This window comes from Balaenoptera ricei, chromosome 12, assembly GCF_028023285.1.
Source record: "Balaenoptera ricei isolate mBalRic1 chromosome 12, mBalRic1.hap2, whole genome shotgun sequence".
NCBI lineage: Eukaryota > Metazoa > Chordata > Mammalia > Artiodactyla > Balaenopteridae > Balaenoptera > Balaenoptera ricei.
Genome location: NC_082650.1, coordinates 5270002 through 5282906, shown reverse-complemented (window position 1 = coordinate 5282906; position 12905 = coordinate 5270002). Strand labels below are relative to the sequence as shown.

General features: G+C 37.6%; 1 protein-coding gene across 7 annotated transcripts in view; it reads left to right on the top strand.

Moving 5' to 3' along the window:
* The window catches only part of QKI (QKI, KH domain containing RNA binding), a 138954-nt gene that overhangs the window by 33521 nt on the left and 92528 nt on the right, over positions 1 to 12905 (top strand). The gene's annotated exons all lie outside the window — the stretch shown is intronic.

Below are 12905 nucleotides of genomic sequence, written 5' to 3'. Positions count from 1 at the left end.
GCCTCCTTACACTATACAGTTAATTTATAAAAGGCTCCAACTCTTTGCCTTTTGTTACAGAGCCCTACATGATATGGTCCTTTTTATTTCTGACCTCATCTTAAATGATTTTCCCTCTTCCTCAACATACTGCAGTTACATTGGCTGTTAAGAATAAGTTAAGTCTGTTCCCAGCCCAGGTACCTTTATGTTTGCTGTGCATTTATCTTAACCAGCTGGCTTCTTCTTGTCATTAAGTTTTTAGCTTAAGTGTCACTTCAGAGAGGACTCCTCTGACCATTTTATCTAAAAGCAATCTGGTTACTCATTATTTCACTTAAGTCTCTTTATTTCTCTGCAATAGCACTTATTATCTGGTATTTTTCTTTTTTATTTGTTTATTTTCTTATCTCTCCGCAGCACAATATAAGGTACTTAAAACAAGAACTTGTTTTTGTTATTTACTGCTATATTCCCAGTGCACATAATATTCGCACATAATAGGTATCCAGTACCTACTGAATATATAAAGGCAAATTGATGGCTTTTTGTTGTGTTTCAGAGGACTTTTCTGAAAGGAAATACAAGAAGGAGTTCGTATTGTAAGGTGAAAAATGTGAAGTGTACTCTAAGTTGCATTGATTGTATGGATAGTATTGTAGTTTGGAGATGGGAAGTAAATGTCATAAGTTGAGTTAATGGGGAAAAAGTGTTGCTATTTCATAAGATGCGTTTCTAATATGGTTTTCTTACAAGCTAATACATTTACTCTTTTTTTTAGTAAGTATTTTTGGTTGCAAATATGTAAACAGTTCTGGATAACATAGGCAAAGAAAGGATTTGTTGGAAGATAATTGGGTGTGGTACAGAGGGTTAAAGGAATAGCTGGAGAACAAAGCTTCATATAAGACAGGAACCAGGGCAGTTCTGAGAATCTCAGCAGTGGGAGTTTAGACCTTCCCTGTTGAGAGCCTTGCTCTTAACATAATTTGGCATCAGTGCCTCTCAGATTTTATCTTCAAACTTCAGATTCTTAGGAGAGAGAATGTATTTTGGACCAGTCTGCCATGAGTAAGGCCTGGGGTTAACTGACATAACCTAGACATGACCACCCTGGACCTACTCTGGGTATTGGATGATTCCTTGGGGTGGTAAATTGTGATTTGGGCAGCTGTCCCAATTGGAGTCTACTACTTTTGGGTGTTTCAGTATCTCCTAAAAGATACCAGCCTTCTCATCTACTTGTTTGAACTCTAAAGGATAAGGATTCAGCACAAGCCATTAACATAGAATAGGTAAGAGCATGTGACTGTGTTAGAGAATATAACCTTAATCTGCCCGGTTCCCGTTCTTTAAAAAAAATGCTATTCAGGGAATGATGTTTATATTGCATTACTTAAAAGACACATGTTCTGTATAATCCTCTAAGTCAGAAGAGATGTATTTTATATTGTGGGTGCAAGGGGAGGCACCTTTTTACTCTATTCCTGTCCTTTTTCCACCAGTTGAGATTCACTGTCATGGTCAACTACAGTTGTTGACACGTGTGTTGGAGCGAAACATTGTCTAGTTCAGTGGTTGTCAAAATATGGTCCCAGGACTATAGTATCCACACCTCCTAGGAACTTGTAAATGTTCACGCCCCACCCCAGACTAGATGAGTCAGCATCTCTGGGGCTAAAACCCAGCAGTCTGCCTTCCAAGCCCTGTAGATGATATTGATGCATGCTAAAGTGTGAGAAGCACTGTTCTCATTTGTTTACATTGTCATCATAAGCTGGGCTAACAGGTAATCACGTAGGGTGCTTTTACCAGGCATTGTTTCAGAAGGCAGGTAGGGGTGGTGAACTGAATGTCTCTGCTCCTGTGGAGCAGGCATTGCAGTAGCAGAAACAGACAATAACCAAATGAATATTTTCTTTAGGTTCAGTCAGCGCTTTGGGAAAAAAAGTGGAGTAAGCAGATAAACAGTAGCTATGTGTTTATAGTCAAGGAATCTCTTACAAGATGAAGGGAATGCAGAGACATGAATGGAGTGATGGGGAGGAAGGCATGAAATCGTCTGGGGGAAGCACAATCCAGGCAGAGTGATCAGCAGTGCAGTGGTTCTGAGGCATGAGCATGCTTGGGAAGTGTAGTAAGATGCGAGGCTAGAAAGTTAGCAGAGGGGCCCTGTCCTCAAGGGGCTGTGGGTCCCGGTAGGGATTTCCGATACTACTGAGTGAAATGGAAAGCCAGGGAGTGCTGTGGGCTCAGTTGGGTTTTAATAGATTTGTTCTGGCTTCTGTGTGGAGAAAGGCTGTGGGTGATGGTGACAGCAGGGAGACCAGCTAGGGGGCAGAGGAGGAACTTGAACAAGAGGACTTAGAAATGCTTGGATCCTTCATAATTGATGACTTGGAGCCAACAGAATTTGCTGGTAGATTGGATATGGGGTGTGAGGGAAAATTAGGAATAGCTCAGAGGTTTCGATTGATTGGAGTAACAGAATCACCAGTTCTTGAGCTATGAAAGACTGAGGGAAGAGCAGGTTTGGGGACGGGGCTTAGGTTCTGATTTAGAGGTGTTGAGTTTGAAGTCAGACATCCAGATGTGGGCATGTCAAATAGGCAGGTGGGTATATGAGTTGTGGATGATTCTTGGCACCCAAAAGTGTCTATTTTATCAAAGCTTTTTAAATGAGAAATTTAGTTATTCATAGGAGAGAAACAGGTATAAAGCCATTTTGGTCCTCCAGATCATTTTTTTAATACCTTGATTTTAAATTTCTGTTAAAAGAATTTGGCAAAATTGGGATCCGCATATAGTTTTTCTTTGAGGTTATCAATGCATACCAAATGAATAGTAACTGTTTTGTAGTCTGTACTAGGAACTGTATCTCATCTTAAAAAAAAATTAAATAATGTTAAACAAAATAAAACAAGGGCGTGTGTTGTGTGTCAGATTTTGGTAGTCTGGAAAATATTTTATTTCAGAATTATGAATTAGATATTGGCCACGATGAAACAAATATGCATTCTTCTTACTCCTGTTTTTCTTAATATGTCTTAGAGATCATTATGTATGCTTCTCTCTCACCTCCCCCTTTTGTATGTAGGCTCGATTTTGTGAGTGAATTCATCCTGTTTGACTCAAAAATGCTTTATTAAAGCTTCAAAGGGGCAGTGTAGCACAGTGGTCAAAAGTAGGGACTCAGACTCCTGGCTGGCTCTGCTGCTTGTATTGTGACTTTGGGCAAGTCCGGTCCTTAGTTTCCTCATGTCTGTAATGGAGATAGTCTCTCACAGGCTTATGAGGGGTTATAAGTGAGTTAATACATGTAAAGCACTTGGAAAATGCCATTATGCTGTGTAAATGTTACCAGAATGTAAGCTCCATGACGGTGGGGATCTTTCCCTTTTTTGTATTCTCACTGCCTAGGATAACGTCTAGTAAATGGTAGATGTATAATAAATATTTGTTGTGTGTATCTGTATGAAAGCCTCACTCTTTCAAATATTGCTGAAATTTTAAAAAAATATGTTGCCTTTTGAGTTTGCACATAGCAACTTATTTATAAAAGTAAGTGTTAATTTGGAGGTATTGTTTTGGAGTTGGCTGTGTATAGCTCTGGGACTGATAAGAAAAGAAAGTCTTAGATCACATGTTTGAGAAATTAGATAGTGCCGTATAGTGTCCTTCGCAATGTTTTTGAATCAGTGGCTTAATGGTATGGGAATGAGAAGGTAATATGAGTAGCTTGTTGAAGATGTATTAAAAATTTTACACATTTATTAATATTTATACTTAGTAATAAAGCAGACTTTTATTGCATCTCTACTGTGTACTAAGCACGTCCTGGAGGTGGGGATATTAATTTAGTAGAGAAAACTCTTTGACATAGTTGAGGTACAGTGGGTTTTTGAGCCATTCAGGCCTAGGTTTTGAATCCTGGGTTAGTGCCTTCCTGGCTGTATTTGTCAACAGTCGCCACAGCAGTGCTCCATGTAAGCTATCCTAAAACTCAGTGGCATAAAATAACAAGCATTGATTTCTGTGCTCTTTATTTAGTCTACACTGTATGTTGGCTGCAGTTCTGCTGATTGGGCTTAGCCGAGGTTGGACTAGGCCGGCTCTGGGTGGGTTTAGATTACATTTATGTTCCTGCTGGGCTCAGCCCAAAGGGGCAGCAGCTACTTGGAGCAAGCTCTTTTCATGGCAGGTCACTGGAGTGTCAGAGCCAAGCCAAGCCAAATTGCTTAAACACGTGTAAGACCTCTACCCTTCTTCCATCCCCTAACATTCCATTAGCTCAGTGATTGTCAACTGGATGATTTTGCCCATCTGGGGCATTTGGCAATTTCTAGAGCTATTTTTGGTTGTCACAACTTGGCGGGAGTACTAGTGGCCTCTAGTGGGTAGATGCCAGGGCTGCTTCTAAACATCCTACAATGCACGGGACAGCCCTGGCAACCAGGAATTACCCTGCTCCAAATGTCAGTAGTGCTGCGGTTGATAAACTGCATTATCAAGTCACTCTGTCTACATGAGAAGGGGACTAGAATAAATATTAGCAAAAAATAATTGAGACTATCACATTGGCTTTGAGCACATGTAGACTTTAGAATCTGTTTCCTTGCCTATAAGATCATAAGGTCTACCTCATAGAATTATTTAGAGGAATGAAGATAACAAATATATGGTATCTGGATAGAGCACTCAGTACGGTTCTTATGATCATGACTAAGGAAAAAATTCCTATCCTTGAAGGAGCCCACAGTGTTATATGAAAGAGAAAAGCTATTGCATTATCATTTAAGACTATTTAAGTTTATCATATATTCAGAAAATGACCGACATGGATGAAGACTAAAGTTAATGCACAGGCCATCAAAGTGTTGATTTGGCCAGTTATTAAGGGCTTGTTTGAATCCATGAAGATCTTATAAACAGTATATGAATGGAGTTAACTCTGATTGATACAAGTAAAAGATGTTATGTTTTAATGAGTCAATAATAATTCTGTCATTAAATTTGCCTGGTTATTGTTTTTGGGTTCTGAGAAATTGTTTTATAGGATCTGCCAGAGTGGTAGAATAAGTTTCAAATATTGGCAGGGTCTAGCTGTTAGGGATATTAGTTAGCCTGTATATACATGAACAGATTAGATTGCGAAGCCGTTAGCTTGGGATATGTTATGATTAAATTGTAGTGAGACTTTCCCCAGAAATGTTATATGAAGATAACTTTGATTTTCTGATGTTTTTAAAATGGGTTTTAATTTTGAATGATTATAGCGTTAAAAGGTTTGTCTTGGGTCTAGGCTATTCGTGGTGACACATATTGTCAAAGGGTTGTACGATGGGTAAATGCCCTTTCAAATATTTTTTCCAGCTTGTAGGATTTCAGCACGGCAACTATAAATAATAATGTAGATTTATAATGTTTTTCACAGTACACACTATAGCTCACAATAATAGTCTATGTCAGTGGTGGAGCATGAGTTTTAAAGTCACCTTTCAATTTATTTCTCTTGGGCTTGCAGATAAAATTTGGCTAGTCATAGCTTCAGAGTTAGTATGGAGTTATTCGTAAGTTTCACTTTCTCAAGATTGTCATCTGCAAATTGCCTGTTGAGCTGGCATTTGTTTTGGAGGAGTTATGAAAAGAGAAAAGGGGTCATTGCAGTTGGTTACCTTTACTTAAGCCTTTGTTCCTTTGACTCTTGTGGCTTTCTTATTGTGTTGAAAGACTCGATATAAACTACTTTCATCTTTGTTCTTCTGAGAAACAAATGGATGTTAAGTCAAAATTTAATGATCTACTAAGTCTCTCTTTTCAATACCAAGGTTAAGCCTTGATTTTTGGCAGGATATGATCTTAATTATAAGTGAAAATATTTTAAAACATCTGCACATCTCTTTTCTTTGATAGTTTATACAGGAAACTCTTAAAGATAGATTGTTGATTTGAAGAAGGTTAGATACATATTTTTATTGAATGGCGTTATGAAGTATTTCAGAATACATATTAACCTATTGGAGTTTTTAACTTAGCAGTACAATTTGATAATATAGAGCATGTCTAAGTTTTAGGTAGAGAAACTGTTATTGTTGACTTGAAACTTTAAACAGATCAATTTAGTGAAGGTCAATTTCATGACATTTGGTTTTGAAGTTTCATTTTTATTTCATTCTGCAAGGATATATTGAGGGCCTACTGTGTACCAAATATTTAATAGGCTCTTTGTGGTCTGAGATATACTAAATTTCTTAGGATGTTAATAGAAATTATTCCAAAAAGGATTTCAAGACAGTCTGAAAACAAATTTTGTTTAGCTCAGGTTTTTTCAAAATTTAACAGTTTTTAAAATAAGCCTTCTCAGAGTCTTAAAATGTGAATGCTTTCTTTTGTAAGTAATATATTTTGATATTAAAAAGGACTAGTGTCTAGAAGAACAAGTTAAAAGATGGAGTTTGTTTTTAGGGAAGAATTATTGCTTGTAAGCAAATGTTTTCCAGGCTCAGTTGAGATAGAAAGTTTTGTCTGTGATTTATCTTATCCAAAAAGAGTTTGTTAGGATCTGCTCTGTTAAAATTATTGTTACAAAGGACTTATGGAATTAGATGGAAACCTAATTACAGGCATCAACCTCCATATCTCTAAGATTCTCACTGAAATAATCAAAGGAATAGAATACAAAGATTGAAGAGAAACCTGCCTCTCAGGGCTATTGTGTGTTTCTGTTAGATATTAAAGGAAAGCTCAAGGTGCTGATCTTCTCGTGGCCCATTTTGGGAGAGCAGTGTCTCCTGGAAGTGAGTGAAGCAGTCAGTAACAGAATCTTCCTAATCCTAACCCTCTCCCCTCCAAAGTTGGCAAATGAAATGGGGTGTGGAGTAGTCCAAGGTTATACCACTTGAGCTTGGCCACCCATTTTTGTGCCTGCTTATCATAGGTGACCTAAATTTATTTTGTGAGTAAATGAACTCATCATATATGCCTTCTTTTGGTTTCAATTTGAGCAGAAAACTACTATAGTTTTTGATAGAGCCTGCCTTAACTTCACCCCATGGACATTGAAATGGAACTTTTCATTGACTAGCCTTGGAACTAAATTTAACTATTTCATTGGGAAAGCATATTATATGTCTTAATAAACCCAGCCCTTTAGAACAAAATAGTTCATAATAAATTAGGGACTTCCTGAAATCTAATTTTTGACTTCAATAGAACACTGCTTTTCCTAAGTTCAAAAACAGTATCAGTAAGTAGCCTACCTAGCATGAACTTGGCCATCTCCATGTTTCATATTGGTATGACAATTTTTTCTTTATTACTTAGTAAGGAATTGATTGAGTTTTAAAAAATGTATCTATGTTGTATTGTTTGGGGTTATAGAACAATGATTGATTACTTTCTTGCCTTTTTATTTGTAAGATTGTATAAAAGCAGTATAAATTTGCAGTTTTAAGGACAGACTAAAAAAAAAGAAAAACAAAATTTGAGAAGTAATTAGAAACATGAAGGCCAAAGAGGAGATCTGAGTATAAACCAGTAAAATTTTGGTATCATTCAGTAGCAAGAGCCTGAACGAAGGCAATGGCAGTTGAAATGAACACAAGGGGACAGATTAAACAATGAAAATCTTAAGATTTCTTAGTCTGTTACATGTGGAAGATAATATCGTAGAGGAACCAAGAGTAAGAGATGATAAAAGTACTATATTAATAGAATATAATAATTAAAAATCACTGTAAACTGAGTTGTACTTAACAATTTAGGAACATTGAAGCAGGGTAATATAAAAGAAGTTACCAGTAAGTCAAATGGAACTAGAATCTGTGCCAAAAAAGAGCAGGTCTCTTTAAGAGCTGAATTAGTACTTTTGGAACTGTGTATGAGGCTGCTATTTATGCAGCAAAACTTGAGAAAACAATTTCAAAGAGCCTTAGACTGTATTCATAATCTGTGGTCAGAATTACTAAGTATTTGATCTCCTAGACTCATCTTCAGGGTCTGAGGTAGCACTTGTAAGCTCAGTCTTGACTCATATAATTATACTCTTCTCTCTTGCTCTCGCTCTCGCTGTCTCTTTTTTGAAGTTATACGTATTTGTAGTTGAATTATGTGGATGAACTAATAATCACATAAGGGCTTTCATTCATGTAAAAGGTTCGATTAAGGTAAAAATGATATGTATGTTGATTATTTTTTTTTAAGTATTTTATTTTATTTTATTTTATTTATTTTTGGCTGTGTTGGGTCTTCGTTTCTGTGCGAGGGCTTTCTCTAGTAGTGGCAAGCGGGGGCAACTCTTCATCGCGGTGCGCAGGCCTCTCACTGTCGCGGCCTCTCCCGTTGCGGAGCACAGGCTCCAGACGCACAGGCTCAGTAGGTGTGGCTCACGGGCCCAGTTGCTCCGCGGCATGTGGGATCTTCCCGGTCCAGGGCTCGAACCCGTGTCCTCTGCATTGGCAGGCAGATTCTCAACCACTGCGCCACCAGGGAAGCCCTGTATGTTGATTATTAAAGCAGTGATCCTAATCAGTAAAAGACAGATGACAATATTGAAAAGGCAAGGCGTGGTTATGTAAAAGAGTATGGTAATGATATGCTTTGTGATGTAGGTGGAACTCATTCTGAAAGTAAATTTGAATCTGAAGAGGGTTTTTATAAACTTTGTACTAAACATTTTTTGAATGATTAACAAGAATGAGAAAACTCAACATGAGTATCTGGTATGATCAGGGTGTATATGTTTAAGGTCTTTAGAAGAGAGGCATTATGCCCTACTGTGTCCAAACTCTGTAGTCAATCTAGGTGTTCTAGGATTTGGACTACTTTTGTAACCTCTCATGTATTAAATGTAGATGATAATGGTAACTGTCTTCTAGTGTTGTTGTGAGGATTAAGTGACTTACTGCATGTAAAGTGCCAAGCATCGAAGTTGGCTTTTACTGGAACACTCATAGTAGAACATATTTCAGCGTACTCAGCACCTAAGAAATGTTGAGTGACATAATCCTAGCACTCATGATACTACCGTATTGAAATGGAAAGTGGAAATAATAGTTGTTTTGTTTCTGTGACATCATTGACTCTGTCATTTGGAATTTATCCTTAGATCAGTCAGGCTTACCATTTAAGAAGTTTCTGAAATGTGTAAGAGTTCCTGTGCTGCCTATAACTTACTTAGTGATTTTACTGAGAGTGAAAAATCACTATGTGATTTCTGTGAACCCTTTTAAATTGTATTATCCAACAATCTGAACAAATACTAGTTTCTTCTGAGTGCTGTATGTTGTGTGAGGCACTGTGGGTTAAAACATACACACACACACCCACACACACACACGCACGCGCGCGCACACACACACACACACACACACGCGCGCGCGCGCGCACACACACACACACACACACACACGCACCCCGTTGCTGGTTTCTGACTTCAGGGGATGCCCTGCGAAAGACATGCAGATCATTGCATACTGTGTGACAGAAGGGCTGTAAGAGGTGGGTACAAAGTGTTCTGAGATCCTCACTTAGGAGGAGAAAACATCTGTCTCTAGGAGTCAAAGAACACACAAGGAAATCACAGAAGGAACACTTGAGCTCAGTACTATGTGATGAGGATTTGACATGTTTGGTGGGAAGGAAGGAGGAAGAAAGGTGTTAACAGGGAACAAAAATTGAAAGTACCTGGCTGTTTTAGAGAACAACATGGGTCTGAACAGAGGATAATAGCAAAAATAAAGGTTCAAAAAGTAGTTAGGGATCTTTTAAAGGGCCTTGTGTATGAGTTTCGACCTTACACGGTGAAAAATATTGTCATCTATTAGGGTCATAAAACCCTTGTTGGCTTTCATTGCCTTTATATTTTTATTTTAATTGGTTAAGTAATGTTTTGTTTTTCTAAGTACTTGTTATTTAGCTTCCACAATGATAATCATCATCTTATTCACCTGAGTTTGTTTTGTATGTTTCAGCCTCTTTCCCAATTATACCTATACTCAAAGAATAAAGATTTGACATAATTTAGGATATCCAAATTCATATGCTATAAATTTCATATTTTGGTATTATTGGTTACCGTTTTTCACTTTTACATCTGTTGGTGTAAATGCTTCTTCTTACATAGCCCTGTGCCACCAACAGAAGATGTGTAGAAAGGCCTAATATATGAAATGTTTTGCAAAATGGTTCCTATAGTAATTATTATATAGCTTAAGAAGACATATTTGGCTGCTCATCTAGAATTAATATGAACATAGAGAAGGGATAAGACATCTGTCTCCCAAAAAAGTACGAGGCATTTTGATATAGTCATTGTTTTTTTGTTTTTTAAACAGAAGACTTTCCTTGATTTTCTTCCCCCCCCCCCACCCCACCCCCGAACTCTTGTATCCATGGCCAAACTGATTTCAGTTGATGAATGAATATAGTTCTGACATGAATATTGGTTGGTATTTTCATTTACATTAATGAGTAGATCAAAGTGAAAATCACGAAGACATAAGCTGAAACTTTATTTGTTCATAAATGACAAGAGCAGTTTATTTGCTTAATTGGATAATGGTTTCAGATATTGGAAGAACATTGTGCTATTCACAATGAGTGACTTTAGATGCAGCAAACTTTTAAATTTCGTCTGCATTGTTAACATATTCTCCTTTGCTGTCATAAGTTGAGTCAATAAAACAGTAAATCAAGTCAAACAAAATATTCTGGTACTTTTAATTAAAAACAGTTGTATTGCTAAGTAGTCACGACTTCTCTCATCTTACACATTTGCATAAGATGGCTTACTAGTGTTCACTACCACTTGAGGTGGTCCATTTTTGGTCATCTGCTAAGCAGAAGACTTCATCAATAAATATACATTTGTGTGTGTGTGTGTGTGTTTGATACCTACTAAATTGCTTATGTGATCTGATGTAAGGTTTGTAAGATATATAACTAAAATCACCTTAGAGATACTAGACAAAATACTTAAAAACAGATTATCAATTTATTGTATGAAAAGCAATCCAAAGAAATACATCTTCTTTTTAAAATTGTTTTTCCAAAATTTTAAGCAGAAATTACTGTTAAACACTTCTTAGAAGTGTTTCACTGAAATGCTTTTGGAAATCCATTTTTTATTCTCTCTTTTGATAGTGTGCCACAGAAGGTTTTATCTTTTTTTTTTTTTTTAAATTAATAGCTACTCTATTTATTTATTTATTTATTTTTAGCTGTGTTGGGTCTTCGTTTCGTGCGAGGGCTTTCTCTAGTTGCGGCAAGCGGGGGCCACTCTTCATCGCGGTGCGCGGGCCTCTCACTATCGCGGCCTCTCTTGTTGCGGAGCACAGGCTCCAGACGCGCAGGCTCAGTAGTTGTGGCTCACGGGCCCAGCTGCTCCGCGGCATGTGGGATCTTCCCAGACCATGGCTCGAACCCGTGTCCCCTGCATTGGCAGGCAGATTCTCAACCACTGCGCCACCAGGGAAGCCCGGTTTTATCTTTAATTGTACATTTTTTAAAAGGTTAATGGAAAGATTTGCTATAATACTTTATATTTTGTCATTGGGAGAACTCTGTCATGTCTATTTAAAATTAAGTCAGCAGCAACAAATAGCATTAGACATGACTGTTGTTAACCTCTTCTTTAGAAATTAACATGCCACTTGGCAGAGATATAATTGGTAAGCCACAGAGAAGATCTGTACTTAAACAGTAGAGTTAATGAATGTCTCTCTTTTTTCTTCTTTCTTTCCCTTCTTTTGGCCTTTAAAGTTGTAGTTAGCTTAGGCTGTTTGAAATGATTTTCTTTGAATGTGTTGTGACATTGGTTTAATCGAATGAAGCTGCAAAACTAGCAAGATAAATCAACACAGAATGAATTTTAATGCAAGGCAAATGATGTTAACTTGGAAATTGGTTGCAGTAGCCAAAGCAGCTGCTATGATTATTTTTTCATTCTCTACTTACACCATTTTGAGAAGGATGACCTTGATGGTTTCAGCTGTATTAGAATCCCAGTGGTATGCACTTCAACACATTTGAGCTGTTTTTTGCTGGTTGTGGTACAGTATAGATTGGTTCATTTATAAGGTTAGGAAAATTTTGTTACAGATTTAATATGTTGGTTTTGACTGGCTTTAAAACATTTTTTATTTAGTAAATAATAATTGGGAGGATTACTTAGCTATGGTAGAAGTCTTTTTCTATGTAATCTTAATGCTGTGGTTTCAGCAAAAGAGATTTAATACGTGAAAAGAATAGAATGTGCCAAAGAGGGTCTTTGTTTTTTTTTCTTTTTTAAAAATAAATTTATTTTATTTATTTTTGGCTGTGTTGGGCCTTCGTTGTTGTGCGCAGGATTTCTCTAGTTGTGGCGAGCGGGGTCTACTCTTCGTTATGGTGCATCGGCTTCTCGTTGCGGTGGCTTCTCTTGTTGCGGAGCACGGGCTCTAGGCGTGCGGGCTTCAGTAGTTGTGGCACATGGGCTCAGTAGTTGTGGCTCGCGGGCTCTAGAGCACAGGCTCAGTAGTTGTGGCACATGGGCTTAGTTGCTCCGCGGCATGTGGGATCTTCCCGGACCAGGGCTCGAACCCGTGTCCCCTGCATTGGTAGGTGGATTCTTAACCACTGCGCCACCAGGGGAGCCCCACAGAGGGTCTTCTAAGTGTTTGTATGTCATGAAGTGGAGGCCAACCACTTTGACAGAGGACACAAATAAAAAACAATTACATATTCGTTACTTGAAGTGCTAAAGTACCTCCATTCGTAATGCATTTTTTCCAGACATTCTTTGCCATGTTTGAGCTATATAATGTATATCGACTATATGAGTTACTTTGGAAAAAGATCTGTATAGAGCATAACTATTATTGAGGAAGAGCTGGCAAAGACTACTTATTTTAAGAAGCAGTCAAGGTAGCAAATAGAGTGAAGGCATT